At 45.9% G+C, this 24,325-nt stretch overlaps 1 protein-coding gene across 5 annotated transcripts in view; it reads right to left on the minus strand.

Moving 5' to 3' along the window:
- Positions 1–24,325, minus strand: part of KAT6B (lysine acetyltransferase 6B) — a 226,513-nt gene that overhangs the window by 171,837 nt on the left and 30,351 nt on the right. For 2 of the 5 annotated variants that reach the window (XM_082854691.1, XM_082854693.1), the window contains exon 2: positions 20,468–20,564. The gene's annotated coding sequence lies outside the window, so the exon portion shown is untranslated. Of the gene's footprint in view, positions 1–6,236; positions 6,403–20,467; positions 20,565–24,325 lie in introns of those variants that run through there. The other 3 variants (XM_082854694.1, XM_082854690.1, XM_082854692.1) reach the window with 2 other exon arrangements.

Genomic DNA, 24,325 nt, shown 5'->3' on the forward strand with positions numbered 1-24,325 from the left:
CGGGCCTCTCACTATCACAGACCCTCTTTTTGCGGAGCACAGGCTCCAGACGTGCCGGCTCAGTAGTTGTGGCTCACAGGCTCAGCTGCTCCATGGCATGTGGGATCCTCCCAGACCAGAGCTCGAACCCGTGTCCCCTGCATTGGCAGGCAGACTCTCAAACACTGCGCCACCAGGGAAGCCCTAGACTGTACAATTCTTAAGAACAGGACTCATGTTTGATTCATCTTGGCGTGCCCCAAGACTTCCCAGGACCACAACTTAACATAAGAGGGGCTCAATGCCTATTTGTTAAATGAATTCATCAGTAAATGAATGAAGGGAATCTAGGAGAAGGCACAGAGCTAAGAATGAGCTGTCAGACTAAAGGGATACCTAATCCATGTGCATGCCTGGAGTGGGGATGTGTTGAAGAGGAATAAGAAATAAAGCTGGCTGTGACAAAAGCCAGGCTGAGGCGTGTGAACATGACAGATGAAGTAACAGAAAGCCACTACAGGAGTAGTGACACAATAAGGTATAGTGGAGTGCAAGCACACACACACATGCACGCACACACAAATCTGCTGAACGTTTGAATAATTCTGGCAATGGTATCCATCCAGTATAGGCTGGAGGGAAGTATGACTGAAGGAACAAACAAAAGCAACCAGTATTTCCTCTCTCCACATATCAATCGTGTTCAACTTATATTTATGAGCGTAACTCAGCAGCAAGCCCAGAGTAGGCACTCCATAAATGTTAGCTGAATTGAATATTTAATTCCCCATCTTTTTATAATAATACTAAGTTCTTTCTCACTACTCATTAACATAGAGAGTTTTCAATTCATAAGCTAATAATGTTTTTCAAGGATTTCTAAGAGGCTAAATCACCATGAAAATTATCATTTCAACTAATACATATTAGATTAATTGGAAGTTTAATTTTTCATGTCATGCGCTCCTAGTTGACAATATCCTTGTTATGTCATTAAACTATAATTGTGTAAATCTGCTTCAACAAACAATAACTGAACCATCAATAAACTATTATGGCTTCCATAATCCCTAGCAAAGATTAATTTCAATATCATCATCATAAATTAGTAGAGACATGTCCCAAATCTCCTGGTGAAGCCCATGAATTACGTTTGCATAGTCATCCCTACATTTAAGTGCTCAACAGTTTCAGTCTCTAAACTTTAATCACACTGTTAGGAACCTCACAGGAAATTTGATCCCTTGTAAAACAGAGGATTTTAGAGACAAGATGAAAAGTCATGTGAAGTCATCAGGCCTTTGGAGCCAGGGTACACTGATTAGCACTTTCACTTAAGAAATAATCAACTAAATTTAGAATATCTTTTTTGGCATTTAAAAATTGCTATTCAATCCTAGTTTTCTTCCAAATCTCAGATGAGCTTTAGCTGGGTTTTAATGACAAAGACTGAGAATGACATATTAAGAAAAAAATCTGACATCTGAATTTTTTAAAGATTATTTTGAAAATACACATCATTTCAGAATTCTGCATTAACTTTATCACAGATGTCTTCAAACAGGATATCCAGTGAAGCCTTAAAACACATTAGGGTTGCCCTCTGAGAATCTCAAGAAAATTACAGATCTATTTTTTAAAAAGAACACATGTACATACAGACATTTGCATACAATTTCAAGGGCTTACAGAACCTCTACTGCCCATCCAAGGACCTCTTAAGGTCCACGCACTACTCTACCTATTTTAACATACACAGAGAGGTCAACAGTTTTATCCGGTTTCACAATAATTATCTCTATGAGTGCTTAAAGTAGCACATATTACATTAAAAGAAAGTTATTCTCATCGGTTTTGGATCTTATCAAACAGGCTTGTGTTAACAAGGTGATGTGCTATGATGGGATGGATCTAGAGAGTTCAGGAATCAAGTCCCCACCTTGTCAGCTACCTAAACTGTGGGATATTGGACATGTTACTGAATCAATCTAAGTCTGTCTTCCCGCTTGTAAAAATGAGAAAAATGTACAGCTTTGCAGAACTGTAAAGAGGAATAATTGAGATAACAAATATGAAAGAACCAAGGATGGTGGCAGACACATAGCAGGAACACAATAAAATGCTAGCTCATAAAAGGAAAAAGGGCAATACAGTCAGCTGGAGACCTGTAAAATCTAACCTGGCTGAACTTCCGTCTATATGACCATTTTCTCCTATGAGAGAGGGAAAGTCAGCACCTGGCTCTTAGTTATAGTTGCAGACAAGTAAAAATTCAAGACAGAGAAGAGAAGAAAGTGAAGAAAAGCAAAAACAGATTTGTAATGGCGAGGATGGGGTCAAAAGAGTGTATTTGACTCATAATTATACATCTTTTAAGGTCAGTAAAGCTTTTAGAATACTGATAGGAGAATACTTAACCTGAGGGTAGGAAAAGAGTCTTAAAACAAGACACAAAAAACACTAACCAGGGCTTCCCTGAGTGGCCCAGTGGTTGAGACTCCGCCTCCCGATACAGGGGACACGGGTTCGTGCCACGGTACGGGAAGATCCCACATGCCGCGGAGCGGCTGGGCCCGTGAGCCATGGCCGCTGACCCTGCGCGTCCGGAGCCTGTGCTCCGCAACCGGAGAGGCCACAACAGTGAGAGGCCGGCGTACCGCAAAAAAAAAAAAAAAAAAAAAAAAGAGAGTGAAAAGGCAAGCCAGAGAATGGAAGGCATTTGCAACACACACACAGGACAAAGAATTTGTATCCAGAGTAAATAAAGAACTTCTAGCAATGAAAGACACAAGGACCAATTTACAAAAAGGCGGGTGGGGGTGAGGGCCGACTTAAACAGGAACTTTACAAAGGAGGAAATCCAGGTAGCTGAAAAATATATGAAAAGCTATTCAACCTCCTTACTAATCAAGTAAATGCAAAGTTTACCAGATTGCCTAAATTGAAAAAACTAAGTTGAGGAGGATGAGAAGCCAGGGATCGTGTGTGTGTGTGTGTGTGTGTATATATATATATATATGAGATAATATACTGGAGGGAGTATAACGCGGTACGACACTTTGGAAAACAGTCTGACTGGTACCTAGTAAAGTTGAAGACAAGCATAGCCCGTGACTAGGGCAACCATACAGCTCATCATCCAAATCCAGACACTGCTGAGAATTAAAGGTGCTATACTACTAATTACACCGGGACAATGGGCATAAACCAGCATAAACAGTCACGCTGCCTGTGAACCAGCAGTTCCATTCCTAGGTGTACACCTCAGAGACACTGTGCACGTGCACACCAGATGACGGATACGGGAACACTCACAGCAGCTTAGTTCACAAATATCCAGCAAGAGTGGAATGGATGATACAAAAATTGTGGAAGATTGTGGGAGTCCTAAAAAAAAGGTGCTTAAAGGTGCTTTGTAAATGCAAATTAAAGCATTACAGGGAAGAAATATCCCTTCCTCACACTTCTCCCATCCACTAGTCATTTACTGTTCTATAAGCAAAGATGGATCACTACAGCTCACACATCCCTGCTTTCATAAAACAATTCCTTTTCTCTCGCTTGATAAAACTACAGGCATCCGTATACACGGTATGCACGAAAACTGAAACTATTGTGTCGAGAACTATCTAAGAGACTGAAAAGTCACCTGTGAGGAACCCTGGCATTTAGTAAAGCCATATCGGTTGGCTAAGTCTTTTAACTGGTATTCGAAAGTCCATAAAAGTTTCAGAAGTACATTAACATTATTTATGGAACTTTCTCAACTACCTTCCAATACTCACCCTATTTTACCTTTCATTCCTGTTATGCCTTACATCTGACAAGCAGTGCAGAGACAAACATTTGGTGTAACGGCAATGACATAACATCCACTCTACTCAGAGGCCTGGGTTTGGCTGGTAGGCAAAATTTCAACGGACCGTGTCATTACCACCAGCCAGTCATTCCCCTAAGTTCCTCCTTTAATGTTAAAACCTTCCTCTGCCTCTATCTTTTCTTCTGCTTTTTTTCTTTAATCATCGCTTCACCTTCTCAACCTTCAACCCTAAGTATAAGTTCTCAGGTAAGAATCTTAACCTTTACTGAAACATGCATTATGCTTTCCTTCTTAAAAACATGAAAAAAAAAAAAACCTGCCCCAATTCATTTTGATAAATGTGTGAAGAATTTATGAATAAAAAAAAAAATGGGGCTTCCCTGGTGGCGCAGTGGTTGAGAGCCCGCCTGCCGATGCAGGGGACACAGGTTTGTGCCCCGGTCTGGGAAGATCCCACATGCCGCGGAGTGGCTAGGCCCGTGAGCCATGGCCGCTGAGCCTGTGCGTCCGGAGCCTGTGCTCTGCAACGGGAGAGGCCACAACAGTGAGAGGCCCGCATACCGCAAAAAAATAAATAAATAAATAAATAAATAAATAAATAAATAAATAAATAAATAAATAATGGAGGGCTTCCCTGGTGGCACAGTGGTTAAGAATCCGCCTGCCAATGCAGGGGACACGGGTTCAAGCCCTGGTCCAGGAAGATCCCACATGCCGCGGAGCACCTAAGCCCGTGCGCCACAACTACTGAGCCTGCGCTCCAGGACCTTGAGCCACAACTAATGGGCCTGCGTGCCACAACTACTGAAGCCCGCGCGTCTAGAGCCCGTGCTCCACAACAAGAGAAGTCACCATGATGAGAAGCCCGCGCACCACAACAAAGAGCAGCCCCCGCTCCAAGCAACTAACAAAAGACGGCGTGCAGCAACGAATACCCGATGCAGCCAAAGATAAATACATACATAAATAAATTGATTAAAAAAAAAAAAGAATGGAGTGTTTTACTTCAGGTCTATCCCAGAAAATCTAGGGTACACAGACAGGAAGAATGTACTTTACGCATAGTCATACAAAACAAACAAGCCAACAAACACATACCTTTTTTGGAGTACCACATAACTATCCCAACATTCCCATTATCTACTCCCACCTCCTGTCCCTACATGGAAGAGTCTTCATATACTCTTTCTCTTTACCTTGAATTTCTGGGCACCTCCACCCCCAACTTGTTTCATTGGTTCTCTTTTCCTATTTTCCACGTTTGTAATCTAACCCCTCCTCTGCCTTTGCCCCTTGTCTCACACCACTCCCTGCACTCACCTCAGACCAAAGTACTTACAAATTCAAAACTATACAATGCCCTTTCCCGAGGTAGTACACAGGGAGCCTCCCTCTGAGACAGACACCCTGTTCCCCCTTTCCTGACCCCAGCTCAAGTCACACCCAAGAAATCCAGCCTATCAAACAACCCTATATCCCAAACTAACACCTTTCTCTGCTGCCCCATCCTCACTCTGGGTGCAGTCTAAATCACATTCACCCAGCCCCACCCATCTTTCTTCACACCTGTCACCCTTTCCAATCCCCTGACCCCATGAGATTTTCTGCTAGATATATTTTGCGTATATCTAAGTTCTAAGTAGCCTCACTTCACATTTAAGTCTGCTGTGCTGTCTTACCTTTCAGAGACTCCCAAGAATATCCGTCCCATCCCTCCATGTTTTTTTTTAATGCTTCCTATTCCCCAAAGCTAGCAAACCTTCCTATTCCAACATGCCAATTCACCCACATACCTCCTTCCCACCACAGTAACTGTACGTGTTTCTCAGTTTCCCCAATACTTCCTCCAATCCAATATCTACTTTGCATCGCTTTCTCAACACTACTCCACATCTACCACACCCAAATCCATTCTTACTCTGCCCCCAGATAACTGTAATCTCACCCTTCTGCACAATTTCACCTGCCCCTCGGTTCCCCTTCCACATCCAATTTTGCACTCTTCCCACTCTCCCCTCTGCACCTGCCTGCACACCTCCACTTTCCCCTCCCACCCACCCCCTCACTGGGCGTGTACTTCCCAGACACTCACTGGCCCCCCACCGTTCCTACTGGGTCTCTCCCACTCAGAAAACCCCTCCAAACCCCCGCCTTCCGACCACCCGAGCCCCGCCCCCACCCCATATCGCCCCGCCTCCTCCATCCTCGAGCCCCGCCCCTTGCCCTGGAGGCCTCGATGAGGGGCGGGGCCTGTCCCTCCTCCCCTTTCCCCCGCCCCCTACCGTCACGCTCAGGGGCAGCCTGACCCCGAGCGGCCCCGCGGTGACCCTCGCGCAGAGGCCTGTGGGAGGGGCGTCACAAGCCCCCGATATCCCCCCGCCCGCTCCCCTCCCGCCCAGTCTCCTCCCCCTGGGAACGCGCGGGGTGGGTGACAGACCTGGCCGCGCGCCACCGTCACCGCACCTGCTGGGGGCGCTGCCGCTGCCTGAGAAAGAAGCCGCGGCTGCCGCCTGGAGGAGGTGCCGTCGCCTCCGCCACCGCTGCCGCCGCCGCCAGGGGTAGGAGCTAAGCCGCCGCCATTTTGTGTCCCCCTGTTGTTGTCGTTGACATGAATCCGACATGACACTGATTACAGCCCAATGGAGTCTCATTAAACCCGAGCTGCGGCCCCGCCCCGGCGCTGCCCCATTGGGCTAGACCGCAGACACTTAGGGCCACCCGTTGGCCTAAGGGTCTGTCCGTCACCCACACAGTAACCACTCTGCAGCCCATTGGGGTAGGATCCTGCCGGTCATCTCGCCTCCGCATAGCCACACCCCTCGACCCATCATACCCCCCCTCCGGTACCACCCCGGGGGAGGGTCCACTGCTAGTACCAATCAACAGACCTCTGGGCCCGCCTCTTCTGGGCACCTATTGGTCCAGCCCTTTTTCTCTCTCCCAGACACCGCGCCACCTCTACTTCCACCTACCCGCCCCTTCTACCTCTAGAAATGGATTGGGTCTACTCGCAGGAGAGGCGCTTGGCCTTATTGGCTGCAGACAACGCCAATCAGAGGGCCTAGTCCCTCTCCCCTCCCCCACAACCCCAAAGCCCCTAGCCCGCAGCTAAAGTTTGTGTGAGAGCTGATCGCTGGCGGCGGCCGCAGGATTTAGGGGTGGGCGCGGGCGGGCGCGCGCGGGCGGGCACGCGAAGTTAAAATTCGAGGTTCTCAGTCGCCAGCTCCTGCGGTGGAGCGCGCGGACGGGCGCGCCTCCTGGAGCGTTCCATCCCGCCCCCTCCTCCACCCTCTCCCGTCCCGTCCCGGGCGACTACTCGCCCGCCCCCTGGCTCGCATCCTTACCCCCCACGCACCCCTATCCTGCAAGCCTCAGGCCGGGTGCGGGCAGTACAATGTAGCTGCACCCTCCTCGCCATCCCATGCCGAGGGGGAGCAAGCCTTTACCCGCCGGGCGTGCACCCCCCCGGCTGCACACTCGCCAGTGTCTGCAAGCACGTGCACCGTTCGCCGCTGCCTCCAGCCACCCCGGTCCCCGGCTAACCTCGCCTGCAGCCCGGCCAATCGCTTGCTGCCCTTTGTTGCTGCAGCCCGGGTCTCCCCGCTGCCTTCCTCAGCCTCCGCCTCGTCCTTTGCCAGCCGCCCGGGTCCGCAGCGCCGCGCTCCCCCCGCCCGGGACCCACCGCCGCCGCCTCCTTCTCCTCCTCCGCCTCCTCCTCCTCGGCTCCGGGCTGCAGCGCACAGAGCCCGAGGCAGCGCCGCCCAGCCCCGCTCCCCCCGCGCCGCCAGCTAGCCCGCCCGGCCCGGCCGGGGGCGCAGCCTGGACCCCGCCCGCCCCAGTCCCCGCCCCGGGGGTACCTGCCTCCGCCCTGGGGGGCTCCGCTTGCCGCCCTCGGGGGAGGGCGGGGATGCCGGTGTCCGCGGGAGGATGGGGACGCCTGGGCCGTTTGGGGCGGGGAGTGTGCCCGCCAGGGCTGGGACTAAGAGGTGCGGTCCTCGCCAACGCGCCCCCCCTCCCGCCGCTGTGGGCCCCAAACTTCGTCCTCCGCCCGGGCCTTGTACCCTCGGGCAATCGCGGCAGTTTTGGGGTGGGGGATGCCTCAGGAGCTGTGTCTACCCTGATCAGGAGGAAGAGGGAGCGGTGACATTCAGCGACTGCGGACAGGGCACGGCGGCGGCATCCTTGGGTGGGAGTGGGGATGTCACACGCGGGCTAGAGGGGGAAGCTGCCCCTCAAGATGCCCTCTCCCGGCCTGCGAGGAGCTGGAGAGCTCTAAGCTGCGTTCTCAGTGCTTTCTTGGGCGGTGTAGCCGGATGGCAGAGGGGCTGGGGGGCGGGGGAAGACGGCTGGGGGGGCCCTTCCCCCTCTCCTCTAGCCAGCGCTCGAAGGAAGGCTGATGGCGAAGTTCGGTTTTCCAGGCTTCCCCTGGGCCCCCCGAGTTCCTGAGGCCCACAAGAGGGAGGCTGGGGACTCCTCTGGCCGCCCAGGCGAGGCCACTCTTACGCTGCCCACATGCCTCCCATCGCCCTCCAGACTGTGAAGAGAGAGTCCCTCGTACTTCCCGGAGATGGGTGGGATGCTGGCAGGGGAAACCTCTGAAAATAGAAAAAGTAGGCTCGAGAAATGGCTCCTACAGAGTTTGGGTACGAAGTTTCCCTTCCGAGGCGCCATTTCTTGGTGAGGGGGAGGAGAACTATGGCTTTGTAAAAGAACCAAGTTTCAGGCATGGTGGCCTAGGTGGAAAGCCACCTGTTGACTGAAGTCTGTCCCAGGGCTATCTTGGGCCCTGGCAGGGTGACACATGGTCCCAGGGAGAGGAGTCCCCTGGTTGACTCTAGCATCCTCATGGCACTGACACTGCAACAGCAGCATCTTCAACTTCCCATTAGAAACCACTGTACACACTAGGTAGGTACTTTGTTAGAGCAACTTATCTCAAACAAAACAAGCAGCACAGCGCAGTCATCAAATGCAGAGCTCAGCACACACTTCACTTTTTAAAGATGGTCTGCTTCTCTGGAGTGTGAGCTGCCCCTACTGATATGCTTCCTGGCAGCAAGGTGAGAAAGGAGCTAAGACAAAGGGCACAGAGTTGCATGAAAGGATAGAAGAAGGGAGAGGGGGGCAGAAGAGTTGTAATACTACACTCAAAACTGTCACTGGTTCCATTATAAATCCCTTTTATAGGTGTTTTATTACTTGGTTGTTAGTTTTTAAAACACAAACCTCTTTAGATTAAATCTTGGCATTCACGGGCTCAGCTCAGGGAAACAAAACACAGGGAAAGCTCCACCATCCGCCATTGGCTTGGCTACTTTTGAGTTACATTACTGATAAAACAAACAAGCAGCAGGTTGGGTTTCCTCAGAGTCTCTACCTCTTTTATTTAGTATCTTCAGTAGCTGACTCAAGGTGAATTTTTACAAGCCATTAGTTTATAATTCGGTCTAGTTCATTTAGGTATTTCAAAGAGAAGGACATTTATAAGGTGTGCTTTTTTTTAATAATGCAGGTGCTGGGATTTTTATTCCCCAAGAAATTACTAAGTAAACTTGAGAATCCTGGCACACACTTCAGCCTTTATGTTCTATCTTTTTTCCTATGGTCTGCCCAGATGCACTTTATTTTGTAACTTAGATTTGAGTCTCCCAGCCTGCATTTTATCTCAAGCAATAAAAATAAACCATGTCTTAATTAAAAACAAGTTTCAAAACCCCAAATCTGTACACTCAGAGTATGCTAAAGAAGCAACCAAAGACAATAAAACCCGTAAGTCCACATTTAAGATGTCTTCAGCCAATGAATTGTGGAAGATTTATGAGCATCTAACACTTGTTATCACTAATGAGTTAGCCACATGGATTTCCAGTGCATCAAGACCTGAACAGATACCTTAGATAGAAATGGGTCTTATTTGTCTAAACTTGTGCTCCTGTAATCCCAGGAGCTGGCAAACACAGAAGAGGGAAGTATCTTTATACAACATCTTGATGTGTCTTTTGAGGTTCTTTTCTTAACAAACATAGTTCTCTAATGGGCATGGCAAGGAAAGGTACTGTGTTGCTTTCCCAATGATACTTCCCTCCAAGGTTACTTGTCCTTTGAGAAATCCTGGCTCTTCAGATAAGTGGGGCTGGAAAGGATAACAGAGACACAGCTGGAGATACTTAATGCTTCCTCCTAAACCTCTCTCTTTATCTGTGGTATCTCAAATCCTTGGCTGAGCTAAACAGCTCAATTAAGAAGTTAACCTAGAAATAACTTGAATTGAAAACCAAGCATAGTGCAAAATTTAAAAGCTGACTGTACTGAAGGATTGCAAATCCAGGGGCCCATCTGACCAGTCCTCCTCCCTCCCCCAAAATAGTTGCCAATGGGCACCAACCAGAACTGCTCAGTGTGGTCCACAGATCAGTGGCATCAAAATAATCTGGGAATGAGTGCTTAAAACACAGGTTCCTTGGCCTAACCCCAGATTCTGATTCAGTAGGTCTATAGTAAGGCTCCCAAATCTACATTTTTAGCCCATGACTTGGCTTGAAGCTTATGACCATAACCACTGGCTTAGGCTGAATCCCCTTCTTTCCCAACTGCAAAGGAATGTTTCTTTTGTGAGCTTCTTAGCCAGAAGGTTATAGTCCCTAGTACTGAGATGATTCCATGGTCTGACCTATTTGTCCCTGAGTCCTGAGGAAGGATAAAAAAGAATGCAGAGTAGCTTCAGGAGCTGAAGGGAACCTGGAGGGTTTGATCTTTTGGGTTTGCTTACCTGCTCTGAAGCAAGTCAGACAAATACTCTGATAAGAGGGATCACATCCATAGACTAACAAGTCCTTCTGAAAGAAATTGGGTAAGGGAGGCAGCAAGCAGGGACCCTGAACTGATTTGTCCAGGCCACAGCCCATGATGAATTCTATTCATATTCAATTAGTCACTTAAAAACCATTGGTCTATACTGTCCTTCCACCTGCCACACGACTGGAAACTGTATCCTAACAAGGTCACAGTGAGGTTTTGTCAGTCAAGGGCAAAGGGGGTGGGGGATGATCAGTCAAACCATTCGTTTAAGTAAGCTAGCAAATCCAAGCTATAAATGTGTATGAGAAGCATGCATTGTTTTAAATAGCAGTATTTTGCACTCTTAACCCATTTGTTCCAGCTAAAAAAACCTTTAGTGTCTTTTATATGCATTCTGGACCAAGTCTACACTCCTCAGTCTACCTCTAAGGCTATGCACATCTGCACCCAACCATTATCTCATCTCCGGCTTCTCCCAGCCTCACACACTCCTCCAGGCCCAGCACACGCTGTTCCCTCTGCAGCCCTGCTCGCCCTCTTTAGCTTATCTGACGAAGACCTTGGAAAAAGATTCCTCCAAATCCCTGCTTGGCTGCAGGCTCTTCTGTTAAGTTTCCCTGGTCTCTGCAGGTAGCCCACAGGACTTGAAGCAAAACTTTACTCCAGCTCTGGCACTTGTTAAGTGCTCTGTTATTATTTGTTGAATTACGGAATAAAAGAAAGCACTTATTACACTCTGTTGTCACATTTTGCCAGTCTGTTTTCCTAATGAGCTTTTTTCTACTGCTTAGCCTGGTTTGTTCATCTGTACAACTGCCCTAGAGCCTGACACATAGAAGCTACTTAATAAACACCATCCACACCTGTGGTTCCCCATCCCTGGCTGCACATTAGAATCACCTGAGGAACTTTTGTTTGTTTGTTTTTGGCTGTACGTGGGCCTCTCACTGTTGTGGCCTCTCCCGTTGTGGAGCACAGGCTCCAGACGCGCAAGCTCAGCGGCCATGGCTCACGGGCCCAGCCGCTCCGCGGCATGTGGGATCTTCCCGGACCGGGGCACGAACCCGCATCCCCTGCATCGGCAGGCGGACTCTCAACCACTGCGCCACCAGGGCAGCCCTGAGGAACTTTTGAATCTGCCTAGCACCAAGTCCCACCTCAGGGCACTTAAGAATATTTGGGGGTGGGGCCTGATTATCAGTATTCTTTTTTAAGCACTTTGTGCAATCACAGTACAGAACCACTGGTTTATATTTACCAGGAGGATGCCTCAGCATCAAGTGAGAAATTCTGAAGAAGACAGGAGGGTGGTAAAAGATCATAAAATTAGCTAAATGTTGCTGAGAGGACAGAGTTCTCAGGGATGTTTTTGATATTGTTTTGAGACTTAAGGGAGTCTTAATAAAGATGCGGTTTTTAGCACTAGGCTATACCAAAGAAAAATTGAACTACCCCAATATTTAATTTAATGATTCCCAGTCCTTTGGATTTTGAAATTGGGGAAAATGACAAAGTTGCCAACTTTTAATTTTGATAATAAGGACATCTTTTATTTTATTTATTTATTTTTAAGGACATCTTTTAAAAGAACTAATTGCCATCCACTATCTGCATCATTCCATAAAAGAAAGAACTCTCTGAATAAGGGATAGTCCCGCCCATGAAATGAAAGTGAATAACTCTACATCAACATGTACATTTTCTCTCTTCCTCTTTTTTTTTTTTTCCATTTCAAGGCAGAGAGTGAAACTTTACCTCTGAGTCTGGCTACCCGACCAGAATGCATTTAGGAATCACTGGACTATTTTACACTTTTCCAGGGGTAAGAAGTATATAGATCATGTTCAATCTAATCATTAACAATTTTCTCCAATATGCCCAACTCAGTGTGCTCAACTAATTGAAGATGGTTTTCTCTTATTCTATCTTTAATACAGAAAGAAAATATATAGCTCAGAAGGGCAGTGGCAAAGGAATATGGAAGAGAGCACCAAAATAAAAGTAGGTACCAGATTTTTATCCATCTCTGCCACCAACTAATATGTGTCCTTGGACAAATCACAAAGTGGCAATGTCTTAAAAGTCAGGTTTTCAATGAGACAGTAAGCCCCGTATAGACAGTTTTGTCCTCAGAGCCTAGTACAATGCCTGGTACATAGCAGATGCTCAATAAATATTTGTTAATGAATAGATTAAATCAAGAGAGTTATTTTACATCATCTCTAAAGTCTTGGCCAGGCCCCAAATCCTACAACATATTTAAACAGTAAATTACAAATCTCTGCTCTCAGTAATTTATTATTGGCTTACCCTGTGATTCCCAAAAGGTCATCATTCTTGTATGTAAAGTGTCTAAACAATTGATGAAAGAGTGAAACTGCTGAATACCTTTCTTTATTTCCTACCGCATTTTAAAATTATAACATTTTTATACATATCTGTCATAGAAAGTGTGGATAATAAAGAAAAAGAGGGGGACTTCCCTGGTGGTCCAGTGGCAAAAAATCTGCCTTACAATGCAGGCGAGGAGGGTTCGATCCCTGGTCAAGGAACTAAGATCCCACTATGCCGCAGGGCAACTAAGCCCGTGGGCCGCAACTAGCACACCTCAGCTAGAGCTCGCGTGCCGCAAACTACAAAGCCCATGCATCCTGGAGCTTGTACTCTACAACTAGAGAGAAACCCACGCACCACAAGGAAGAGCCCGCATGCTGCAACTAAGACCCGACACAGCCAAAAATAAATAAAATAAATAATAAATAAATCTTTAAAATAAAAAAAGAAAAAGGGGGGGGGAAGGGGGAGAATTAGTTGTAGGTCCTTACACTGAAATATAATCTGTTGGTGTGTATTCTAATTTTTTACCTCAGTCAATATTTCTGTTGTGACTGAAGTTTGCAGTAAAATTTTCAGCTAGGGAAACTGAAGTAGTAAAAAGCAACTTACTAGGACTTACTAGGATATTGAGACTTCTCAGACAGGTTGCATGTATGATAATCATTCCATGTCTGGAAATACTCCAATTTTTTAACAGAACTGCAGACAGAGGACCTGAATTAGCCTTTTCATCTATAAGGTCCTCAATTCAGTCCACATCCAATCATTCAAGTTAGCAAGTTAAAAACATCCCAAAGACGGCCAAGAGGATCAGCCTGGTGAGCCATTTAACCAGCTCCATATCTTTCCCGGTATTAGTAACAAGACTGCTTGTGGGAGACCATGGTTGAGCTTGATCATAACAACCTTGGCCAGAAACTCCTTCAGAGTTGGGATTGGGTTTATCTTCATATTCCCCAAATTGCGTTGCACATGGTATTAATAAATGATGTTGATGGAACTTCCCTGGTGGTCCAGTGGGTAAGACTCTGCGCTCCCAATGCAGGCAGCCCGGGTTTGATCCCTGGTCGGGAAACTAGATCCCACATGCATGCCGCAACTAAGAGTTTGCATGCCACAACTAAGAAGCCCACATGCCGCAACTAAAAAAAAAAAATTATGTTGAGTAAAAAGGTTAAGGATCTGTTATCTGCTTATCTAAAACCTCTTATAAAATTCATAAATTAGACTGTAAACCTCATAAGTTTAAATATTTCTTGTATAGTGTGATATACATCATAGGCATTCATTAAATATATGATGGTTGGATGAATACATTCCCTAACCACTGTAAAATTGTACTTCCTGTTACCTAATCTAAAACCACTTTTTCTAAGCTATGTATGTTTGTTGGGGAGTGTCTTTAAACATTTAACATTTCAGCATTTGATCAGTGGGTGTGTTTTATTTATTATATACTACATTTATTGTATTTTACATTCGGTTTTCTCTGCTATGTGTGTGTGTGTATATATATATACACACACACACACACACACATATATATATATATATATATATATATATAGAGAGAGAGAGAGAGAGAGAGAGAGAGAGAGAGAGGGAGAGAGATACTTGAAACCACTCTCTCTACTCCCACAACTGTTTTAGCTACCCACTTCTGGAGTTTGTGACCTATTATTCTGCTCCATGTGGCTCACTTCAGCGGCTGATGTGACTTGGCATATCTACTGGTTGGGACTGATATCTTCCATTTTCTTTCCATTGCAATGCCACACATCGAATGATAACCTTTAGTAAATAGTCTATAATGGCTCCTGTTTTGTTTCCTGAATCACAACTGATGACCTAAAATAACAACTCCAAGTTCAATTTATTTGTAGTTTGTAGTATCTCAACCTATGGCAGAGAGATTAGTGTTCACCAAGTATTACCTACCCTCCCCTATTTTCATAGCCTTCTTTTCAGTTAGGTTAGATCATGTGGCTAGTTTCAGCCAATGGACTATTAGCAGAAGTGGTATGTACTACTTCTGGGTCAAGGAAGTTAAGAACCAGGGTGGTCGTTCTCCATTCTCTCTTTCTCTGCAGAAGCATCTCAGAAGCCATGTGTTTACAGATGAGAAGCTATTGTACAATTCGGCAGAGCCATTATCAGCCTGGACCCCTGAGTGAATGAATGGAGCAGATTCCCCCAATCCCACAATTGGTTTGAATGTGTAACAGGAGAAATAAATTTTGTTGTGTTAAGCCGAAGAGATGTGTGTTGAAGTTTGTCTACTACAGCAGGTAGTAGAGTTGGAGAACCTAAATTAATATATTCCGTAAATGCAGTACTTTACAAATACCTTTTTAAAATCTCAGTAACTGTGTCCTTGAGGTAAAAGCACTTCCCTCCTAATTATCCTTTTCTCCAAGCACCCCAGCTGACTGCCCATTGGCCGTGGTATATCAGATATATCACATTATGTTGGACTTCCCCCAGAATGCTTCAGTAAAACTGTTGGTGAGATGAAGAGAATTAAAAAGTGGATCAGTTTCTTCATTAAATAAAAGCTGTGGGGCTTCCCTGGTGGCGCAGTGGTTGAGAGTCCGCCTGCTGATGCAGGGGACACGGGTTCGTGCCCTGGTCCGGGAAGATCCCACATGCCGCAGAACGGCTGGGCCTGTGAGCCATGGCCACTGAGCCTGCGCGTCCGGAACCTGTGCTCCGCAACGCGAGAGGCCACAACAGTGAGAGGCCCGCGTACTGCAAAAAAAAAAAAAAAAAAAAAAAAAAAAAGCTGTGAAAGCCTGGGGCGGTAGTGTCATTCTCAGGCTAGAATCTACTGTGTTTCTGAACACAGTAGAAGTAAGTTGGAATCACCTTAGTGATTAGCTTTTTGGCTTCCAAATAATTAACTTTGTCACCACTGTAAGTTGAGTTTGTTGAAACTCAAAAATGGAAAAATGGCTGCTTCTTAAGGGAAAGAAATTCTGCCCCAGTCCACTCAGTGCCCTTTTTGCAGCTTCTCGGCCTACTCTTGGAGCTCTAAGAAATGACAAACGACCTAGGAGCTGATTTGCAAGGTGGCTAGGAGAAGTGCATTTTGTTCCTGTCAATTAAAGGAGTAGGGGACTCAATCGTTGGGCATGGTGTTGTGTAATTCTGTGGCTCTACTCAAAACCTCTTAGGATAAACAGTGGGGGAATAAGGGATGTTGAAGTGGACTGCGGGAGCATGTTGGCTGAGCATGGCTTTTGAGTGCTTGGCCTAACAATATTATTAATAATAGCTACCACTTATGGAGTACTTACAGGGCTAAGTGATTTCCCTGAATTGGCTCATTTGACCCTCACAAAAATCCTTTTTAAATACTGCTATTATCCCCCATTTTACAGACAAGGAAACTGTGGCCCTGAGGTATTGAGTGGTTGGCAGGAGGTCAGAATTCCCTTTCCGTGCCTGTCACTGAGGTCTGAACTCAAAGCCCAGGGCTACAGCCACTGCCCCATGAGGATGGTCCCGCGGGGCTGTTCAGGAGTCCAGGCAGGTACTGAGCAACCTGCCCTCCTCACACTGCCCACATGGCGCCCTCCCGCAAACCAGAAGCTACACTGCGGCACCCATGACCTCACCCAGGCACCGACGCCGGAGGCTCTTGGCCAGAGAGGAGGCTGGCTCCACCAAGGAAGGGAAGGCGCGAAGGCAGGAGGCCCAGAAGGCAAAGCGGCCTCTGAGGCAGAAGCGAAGAGTCCTGGCACTCGACGGAACGGAGAAAGAGAAGGTGCTGCTGGCAGTGACAAAGAAGAACCGCCCAGGCCAGGCCTCAGGGAGGCCAGAGGCCCGACCACTTCCAGGCCGTGAGGACTCCGGAAAAACCACTTTTCAGCATGCCAAAGCCTCTCATTTAATTCCGACAAGAGTTTTTTTAGAGAGAGGAGGAAGGAGCGACGCCGCGAGCGAGGACACGAAGCTTCCGCAGACGGGTGCTGGGGCAGAGGCTCCTGGGCGCAAAGTCGCGCCCGCCGTGGCCTCACCTGCCAGCCACCGGGCGATGTTCTGTGCCTTTGTCATTCAGCATCCCACGGTGCCAGCTAAGTCACTCAGCTGTCACCAGCAGGCCCAGAGCCGCAGGACTCAAAATAACTCCGGTGAGACCTCCCGGAGGTGGAAGGCCCCTTCTCGGCGCAAAGGAGCATCAGGGGCATCTCTGCAAGTTGCTAAATTAGCCCGGCTGCTGTTCCGTTTTTAATTTTTTGTGTGAATTCAAGACTAGGCCGCGGATGTCTTGGCAGCGTGTGAATGAGTCCCTTTCTGAAAGAATTCACCCTGCTGAAGGGCCGCTGTCAGGCGCACCAAACTTGCAGCGAGCAGCAGGCGCTGATAGGAGCCCTCCCTGTGCCCGGTGCCTCGGCCTCCCTTCCCCGCCGGGCTGCCTCGGGGAGCCCCACGCCCTGCGCCACCACCTCCCCGGGAAGGGCCAGCCCGGCAGGACCTGGGCCTGGCGTGGCTTCTGTGCCTCCGCCATCAGGGAGCCCGCGCCCAGCATTTTTCCTCCCGGCTGGACATGACCCCAGTGGCCTGCACAGAAGGAAGAAAGGAAATCAGGCAGAAGGTTCTGGAAACTGGCAGGTTCCCACCTGGAGGAGCTCTGTCTGTGCTGAAAATGTGCCTGCCTCTGGGGGGTGCCAGCCAGAGCGTCATCACCAGCCTGACATCAGCCATCATGCAGAAGGAAAGATCCATTTCAGTGAGGATGACCCCAGACATTTATTGCTCTAGCAGAAAGCAATAAATACGTAGCTGGGACATTGTAGTGTGGGTTTTGTTTAAGCATCACATCCAACTCCTTGCTGCCACCTTTCTCAATCTGAATGTGCCCGATTTCTCCCACGGAGGTCCCATAAACGTCCTGGATTTGGACCTCCTGTGTAAAGCCAAGGACACAGGAGCTGGAACAACCCATCACCTTGCCTCGGCTGCCGCTTTTGCCCACATGAGCCAGTGTTTTGACTGAGACTAGATAAGAATTGACATGATACATTTTAAAGAAAGTTTGATATATTTTAAATAATACATAGTCCAACATGAACAGTTAAAAAAAGAGGAAAAGTACAAATAGCTAATAAACCTATGAAAAATGTTCAGATCTACTAGTTATTGAAGACATGTGAGGGGCTTCCCTGAGTGGCTCAGTGGTTAAGAATCCGCCTGCCAATGCAGGGGACACGGGTTTGATCCCTGGTCCAGAAAGATCCCACATGCCGCTGAGCAGCTGATCCCGTGCACCACAACTACTGAAGCCCGTGCGCCTAGAGCCTGTGCTCCGCAACAAGAGAAGCCACCGCGATGAGAAGCCCACGCACTGCAATGAAGAGTAGCCCCCGCTCGCCACAACTAGAGAAAGCCCGCGCACAGCAACAAAGACCCAATGCAGCCAAAAATAAACAAATAAATAAATTTATATTTAAAAAAAAGACATGTGAGACCCTAGTTTTTTTCCCTTCTGAATTAGCAAAATGAAAATACGGAATCCCCCCACATTGGCCTGGGTGTGGCAAGCTTAGCACTCTCTCTGGGACCGTAAACTGATGCGAAGTTTCTGGAAAGTAATTTGACAACGTTTATCAAGAGCCTTAAAAATGCCCCACGCAGTTGAGCGGACTCTAAAGCAGGGGCGTGGGAGTCAAGCAGATGTGAGTCCTGATCCTCACCATTCCAGTTGTGCACCCCAGGACAAGTCACTTGGCCTCCTTTAAGCCCCTTTCCTCAAGGATGAGAAAAATGGGATGCTTCTCCCTACCTCACAGGGCTGTTGTGAGGATGAAAGGAAAAAATACAGGCTGCTTAACAAACAGGGATGGTAGCTGTAGTGGTTGTTATCATAAATTCTCTTTGAGGCAGTAATCTGGACTGTCCTAAAGAAATAATCTGAAATGTAGGCAAAGATTCATGCACAAAAGATGTCTATCCAGCATTACCTATAGTCATAAAAACATGGAAACACCGCACCCAGCATTAGGGGAAAAGTTAAGAAAGTTATGGTACAGCCACGTGGTTTTAGATATAAACTCGATTGACAGTATAACAGGGAAGAGCCAAATCCGATTACATGTTGGACCTGTTTCTTTTACTTTAACCTTTGCTTTCAGCTGCTTTTGTTCACTAAAAGGATACTGTCTATACATAATGGCCTGCCTTGGGGAACTCTGCCCCTCTGCCTGAATGTTAAACCAAAGTGCCTTTGTTCAGGGAAATATCCGGACCCTGTTCCACCTGTGGATGGCTACAGAAAGAAGAAATTAACACATCCCCTCCCCAAGGCTGCCCATTCCAGGTGATATTTGCAAAACTTATGACCTTTTTACTTTACTTCCTCATCTCCTCCCCTTCTCTGTGCTATGAAAGAAACTGACATCCAAACCCCAATAAGATGGTTTTTCAGAGACACTAGTCTGCCATCTTCTTGGTCTGCCGGCTTTCCAAATAAAGTCGTATTCCTTGCCTCCACACCTCGTCTCCAATTTATTGGCCTGTCGTGAGGTGAGCAGAGTGAGCTTGGACTTGGTAACAATAGCATATGATAATGCACAGTTCTGTACCTTGCTTTTTTCACTTAACAGTGTAACATTTCGCAAGATACACGTGTCTGCAAGATAAGTGCCTAACATTGGAATTGTTGGGTCAAAGATGTGCATTTAAAAATTTGCAGCTATGGCCAACTTGCCCCACAGAGGTTGTTCCAGTGCACACTCTGACAGAAATATCAGAGGGCCTGTTTCTGCAGCTCTCCACAACAACATTATCAACCTTCGTTTTTGGCCAAGGTGAAAGTGGTATCCTGTAGAAATTTCAATTTGCATTTCTCTTATTATGAGTGAGGTTGAACACCTTTTCATATGTTTAACAGCCATTTGTGTTTCCTTTTCATTGAATTGTCTGCTTTGGCCTCAGTTTCTATTGAGTAATAGGCCTTTTTTTTTTTTTTTGCATTCATTTAGCTCTTCAGTTGACACATATGCAAATCCTTTTCCTTTAGTTTATCACTTATCTTTTAATTTTTTTGTGGCTTTTGCCATTCAGCTTTAAAATAAAAAAACATATTGTCAAGGTTCTAGGTAATTGCTCTTTCTCTGCTATGACACAGTGTATTGTCCTAACACATTGACGCTTCTCCCTCTTTCTGAGCTCCTTAAGGGCAGGGACCCTGACCACTTGAACCTCTGGCAAGCACCCAAAAGATACCTGGTTAGTGACTGTAGTTCCACTTAGTGAGTGAGTGCCAAGAACCCATGCCTCCTAGGTAAATCTGCATAGTACACAAGGGAAAAATATTCTCCTGACCTATCAGCTTCTTCCATGAAACAGTCATGGTCAACTTGTAATGAAAATGTAGTGAATTTTCAAGATATTATCCCAGCCTCAGAGGAGTAGCCTCAACGTTCAAGGTCACACAGAGTTGACAAGTCCACCCACAGCCTCCCACCTGGCCCAGTCCCACCCAGTCTAGCCCCAAGCAGGACAGACTCTCCCAGCCCGCGGGGGACTCACTGTTCTCTGGCTCCCTGCTGAGCGAGCTGGTGGGCAAATCTCCATCCGCAGGGCCTGGGGCAGCTTCAGAAGACCCACAATTTATCTTCTCAGGGACCTACAAGGAAAAGCAAAGTTCCTTTCCACCAGAAAAGAACAGGGTGGCCCAGATTGTGTTATGCAAATGATTAACTCCAATCTATGGAAACTTCAGAGCATTCCTGGCCTCACGGGGAAGGAACAGGAAAATTCAAGTTTAAAAAAAAGGAAAAGAAAGAGAGTACAGACAACTTTCAGCCTTTGGCAGAGGTGGGCCAGGTTAGGAATTGCTGCCAGGGTCTCACATACTGCTTGCTGTTCAGGGGCAAAATTGGGCAGAGGTACAAAGATAAACCTTGTCCCCAAAGCTGATTTCATTTTGGAGCTCAGCCATTGGTATCGTTTCTTTTCTAACAGCTGCACTCCATGAACAAGGGACATCAGAGGGCTGTGTTAGGGCATCCAATTCTGCTTTACTCGAATGGTTAGCCCCTTCTTCCCAGAAAGCATGATGGACCCAGTCTAAACAATAACCCTCCCATACCAGAGACATCTTCAGAGATGTCTCTCTAAAGACAGAGAAATTTCTTTATATCTTTACATATCTTAAAGGCTTTTTTATTTTTATTTATTGTTTTGGCCGCTCTGCGTGGCTTGCAGAATCTTAATCCCCGGAGCCCTAACCACTGGACAGCCAGGCAATTCCCAAGGCTTTTTTATTTTTCACTTCGTATTTTGAAAAAAAGTCAAATTTACAGAAAAGTTGCAAAAACAATTCCGTGAACTCCCAACGCTCCTCATCTATTTTCACCAGTTGTTCTTATTATTGCTACATTTGCTTTATCACTATCTATACAATATATACTATTTTTATCTTTTTAATGAACTATTTGAGAGCAAATTGTAGACTTTTACCCCTAAATATTTTCATCTTTGCTGCTAACAGTAAAGACATCCTTTTAAATAATCACAGTACAGTTATTAAATTCAGAAAATTTAACATTGTTAAATTACTGTTATCTAATCTGGAGTTCATATTCAAATTTTACTAATTGCCCCAATAAAGTCCTCAATAGCTTTTTCTTTCCCAGACAAGGATCCATTCTTGGTTGCATTTAGTTGTTTTGTCTTCTTAATTTCTTTTAATCTGGAAGAGTTCCTCAACCTAGTCTTTTTTTTTTTACTGTAAACTATTTTTCTTTTTATTTGTTTATTTATTTATTTTTAACATCTTTAATCAACCTAGTCTTTATGATCTTGATGTTTTCAAAGATTACCGGCCAGTTGTTTTGTAGAATTTCCTTCAGTTTGGGTTTGTCTGATGTTTCTCTAAGATTAGATTCAGGTTATACATTTTTGATAAAAATATTTTTAATTGCTCATGATTCTTGTATATTACAACCAAGTTATCAGATGAGTTGCATTTTGAAACAAGTTTTTTTTCATTATAGTTCATATTCACTTGCAGCTGACTGTCTAAAACATTATTTTCTGTATTTTTGCACTATCTCCTTTTGGTAATCTTTAAACATGGTAAAAAAATTTTTTTTTTTTTTTTTTTTTTTTTGCATTTAGTGTTTATCCCTTTGAACACAGATCAGGGAGTCTCTCTTGCTGACTCATTCTCTTTTTGTCAGTTCTATTTTTTGTATCTGTTTATAATATTGGATATTGACAGTTTATTTTGAAATAGAAGTTGTTCCAAATCTCTCTTATTCTCCTTTGTATCTCTGGATCTAGCAACAATACCTGGTACCACTCAGGAAGCCTCTGGGAAATGTTGGTTGACAAAGTGGATGAATTTAGTGGCTACACACTGAATTTTCTGAATTCAGGTCCTATGCAAAAAATAGTTTTGGTTGCTATTAATTATTTTACACATTGAGAAATATAGAAATTCAGGTATTACAGTTTTACAAAAGTGTCTTCCACTAATGATTTAAGTGTCTCAATCTTCAGATGAGCCCAAAGTCTACCATCTCTGGCTGAAACCCTGCTTGAGCCCTGGTGCATTTGAAGGGGGAAGGCTGAGGGGAAGGGGTTGGTGGTCTGAAGTCAGGCTTTTCTGGAGAAAGTCTCCTCCCAGAAATAAAGGCAGAGGCAGGCTGTGGGCTTTCAGGCTCTACTCAAGGACACCAAGTCTGAATGCAGAGAACTGGACCTCGTCACTCTTTGGTTCGAACCTTCTAACTTGTAGTATAGTCCAGCTATATCAACCTGAAGCTCAACACACCTGCCATCTAGAACCTGCCCACCTCTCCAGGCTCAGGCTCTCTCTCCCCCTTTTTCCTCTGCCAGTAACGCGCCTTCTCCATCCACCCCCTCCCAGGATTTTTTTTTTTTGCAGTACGCGGGCCTCTCACTGTTGTGGCCTCTCCTGCTGAGGAGCACAGGCTCCGGATGTGCAGGCCCAGCGGCCACAGCTCACGGGCCCAGCCGCTCCACGGCATGTGGGATCTTCCCAGACCGGGGCACGAACCCACGTCCCCCACATCGGCAGGCGGACTCTCAACCACTGCGCCACCAGGGAAGCCCCCCCTCCCAGGAATTTTGATACTTGGTTAATAGAAGGAAAGAGGCTTAAACTCAGAATTTTAAAAATTTAAATCAAAATGAAATTGTTTAAATTTATTAGCTTGGCAAAGATGAGAAAGATTAATTATATGCAAGAATATGGCAAAATAAGTACTGTTATACACTTTTCATACATTTTACAGCATCTGTTTAAACTTAAGATGCCTTCATCTGAGGACCAAGCAATTCCACTTCTGGAACTCTTTCCTATAGAAATACTTACACAAGTGCAGAAACATGTAAAAGCATGTTCACTGTAACCTTTTTGTAACGATGAAAAGATGGAAACTGCTCTCTCAACTGTCCATCTATAGGGGCTGGTTAAATATTGGGTTGGCCAAAAATTTCATTTGGGTTTTTCCCTAAGATGTTACAGAAACAAACTTTTTTGGCCAACCTGATAGAATATGGCACAGCATATAGTATAATACAATCTGGCTGTTAAAAAGAACAAGGTGGATCTGATCTCGGGTGGCCTCAGCCTGCAGCAGCTTGAAGCAGGGTTTCAGTTCCCGGCCAGTGATAGAGGTCGGGTCGCAGTGGTGAGAGCACCAAATCCTAGCCACTAGACCAGTGGTCAGTGACAAGGCCCTGGCCCTATGGCTTTGCTGAAAAAGAATTCCCACAGTAGTGAAACAAGTAAAGTATTTATTAAGAGAAAAAATGAGTACAGTACGTGTGGATAGACACACGGATGGGCTCAGAGAGACAGTGTCGCCCCCTAGTGGCAGTCTGAATCAGTTTTATGGGGCATTTCTTCTGGGTTTCCTTTGGTCAGTCATTTTGATTTGCCTGGTTCAAAGTCGGTATTTGGTATAGCTCAGGATTTTCCCATGTGTGCACGTGCATCTCTTAGCCAAGATGGATTCTACCAAAGAGGCCTATGGGTAAGTGAGCATTAGCTGGAATCACTTCCCTTTTGACCTCCAAGGAGCCTTTCTGCACATGTGTAGTCGGAGAGGTCTTCTGACTTTGAGAATGAGGAATATGTGGTCTCTTATCTTCTATCTGGGCAGGGCCCAGCCGCCTCTCTTAATTGTCCTGTTAGTCCAGTCTTGGAGTATCTGTCCACAAGGAACGAACTCAAACCATTTGTCCTGGGGGCCCATCTGTCTCCTGCCTCAGATCTACATGATCTAATATGGAACCTGTCCAAGATATATTATTAAAATGGAAAAACAATCTGCAAACCAGATTAAATATGGTTATTAATATTGTGAAAAATATTAACTAGTTTATATGTTAATATATTTACAGCAAAAAAAA

Source organism: Leucopleurus acutus (assembly GCF_964270905.1).
Source record: "Leucopleurus acutus genome assembly, chromosome: 14".
In the NCBI taxonomy this organism is placed as follows: domain Eukaryota; kingdom Metazoa; phylum Chordata; class Mammalia; order Artiodactyla; family Delphinidae; genus Leucopleurus; species Leucopleurus acutus.